Genomic DNA, 2,550 nt, shown 5'->3' on the forward strand with positions numbered 1-2,550 from the left:
CCAGGCTAAACATGCCCAGTTCTTTCAGTCTCTCCTCATAGGGCTTGGTTTCCAGTCCCCTGATCATCTTTTGTTGCCCTCCTCTGAACCTGTTCCAGTTTGTCTGCATCCTTCTTGAAGTGCGGAGACCAGAACTGGACGCAGTATTCAAGATGCCTAACCAGTGCTGAATAAAGAGGAACTAGTACTTCACATGATTTGGAAACTATACTTCTGTTAATGCAGCCTAATATAGTATTTCCCTTTTTTGCAGCCACATCACACTGTTGGCTCATATTCAGCTTGTGATCAACGACAATTCCAAGATACTTCTCACATGTCGTACTGCTGAGCCAAGTATCCCCCATGTTATAACTGTGCATTTGGTTTCTTCTTCCTAAGCGTAGAACTTTGCAGTTATCCCTGTTGAATTTCATTCTGTTGTTTTCAGCCCAATGCTCCAGCCCATCAAGGTCCCTTTGAATTTTGTTTCTGTGTTCTATGGTATTAGCTATGCCTCCCAACTTTGTATCATCTGCAAATTTGATAAGCATGCTTTGTACCTCCTCATCCAAGTCGTTAATAAAAATGTTAAAGAGCACCGGGCCCAGGACCGAGCCCTGTGGTACGATTCTGGAGCCAACTATGGATCCACCTGATAGTTGTTTCATCCAGCCTACATTTAGCTATCTTGCTAATCAGAATATCATGGGGCACTTTGCCAAAAGCTTTGCTGAAGTCGAGATATATTATGTCCACAGCATTCCCACAGTCTACAAGGAAGGTTACCTGATCAAAAAAACGAGATTAGTTTGACAGGATTTGTTCTTCATAAATCCATGTTGGCTCCTAGTAATCACTGCATTCTTACTTGCTTTCAAGGTGCTTACAGATTGACTGCTTTATAATCTGCTCCAGAATTTTTCCAGGGATTGATGTTAGGCTGACTGGTCTGTAGTTCCCCGGTTCCTCCTTCTTGCCCTTTTTGAAAATAGGGACATTAGCTCTCCTCCAGTCATCTGGCACTTCACCAGTCCTCCATGATTTCGCAAAGATAATAGACAGCAGTTCTGACAGTTCTTCAGCCAGTTCCTTCAATACCCTAGGATGCAGTTTATCGGGCCCTAGAGATTTGAACTCGTTCAAAGTGATTAGGTATTCCTCGACCATTTGTCTATCAATCTCAAGCACCAATCCTGCCCCTTCTACTTCATGTTTCCCGGTAGGGTCATAGGCCCTTTTTGGGGAGAAGACTGAGTCAAAGTAGGAATTGAGCACTTCTGCCTCTTTTGTCATCTGTCATCATTTTGCCATCCTCATTGAGTAGCTGTGCCACCATTTCCTTTCTCTGTCTTTTACTATGGACATACCTGAAGCTTTTTTGTTGCTTTAAGCATCCCTCGCTAGCCTCAGCTCATTCTCAGCTTTAGCCTTCCTGACACCATCCCGGCAATTCTGTGATACCTGCCTGTACTCTTCCTTTGTGGCCTGGCCTTTTTTCCACTTCCTGTATGTGTCCTTTTTTTGTTTTCAGGTCATCTCTAAGCTTTTTGTGAAGCCACATTGGCTTCTTCTGTTGTTTCCCCCTTTTTTCCTTACTGGAATTGCTTGCCATTGCGCTTTTAGAATTTCCTTTTTTAGAAACTCCCACCCATCTTGGACTCTTCTCATTAGGGTGGCTTGCCATGGAAGAGTACTTATAATTGTTCTGAGTTTATTAAAATCAGCTTTCCTGAAGTCCAGGGTGCGCATATGGCTACTCTCAGCTTTCGCTTCTGTTAAAATCAAGGATTCAGGTATGGTGTGGTCACTGTCCCCCAGAGTTCCCATAACTGCCACTTTATCCACCAAATCATCTTTATTGGTTAGAATCAAGTCCAGGATAGCTGATCCTCTGGTTGCTTCCTGCACTTTCTGTAGGAGGAAGTTATCTCCAACAGAAGTCAGAAATTTCTTGGAGGGGCCATGTTTGGCAGAATTTGTCTCCCAACAGATATCGGGATAATTGAAATCCCCCATTACTACTATATCATGCCTCCCCGAAACATTGGCAATTTGCTTTTCAAAAGTTACATTCTCATCTTCTCCTTGATTGGGTGGTCGGTAGTAGACTCCAGGCACCACATTCCTTTTCTTACTTGCCCCATTAATTTTAATCCAGATACTGTCAGTGGAGCTACCAAGCTCATCTTCCTGTATTTCTGTGCAGGGATATATATTTTTAACATGTAGCGCAACTCCATCTCCCTTTTTATTCCTTCTGTTCTTCTTGAACAAGTTGTATCCTTCAATTGCTGTATTCCAGTCATGGGAGTCATCCCACCAAATTTCAGTTATACCTGTCAAGTCATAATTGCCCTCCTGTATTAAGAGTTCAAGGTCGTCCTGCTTGTTTCCCATGCTCTGCACATTAGTATACAGACATCAAAGACCATGTGATTTATGGCTTGGCTTCCTTACTACTTTTTTCTGAGGACTGTTACCGGGGCCTATTAGAGCCGATCTCTCTGGTCCCGCTACTGTGCATAAGCTTTCTAGAGATACTTGCTTTGAAAATGAAGACGAAAATGA

The sequence above is a fragment of the Rhineura floridana genome, chromosome 20 (genome assembly GCF_030035675.1).
Source record: "Rhineura floridana isolate rRhiFlo1 chromosome 20, rRhiFlo1.hap2, whole genome shotgun sequence".
Lineage (NCBI taxonomy): Eukaryota > Metazoa > Chordata > Lepidosauria > Squamata > Rhineuridae > Rhineura > Rhineura floridana.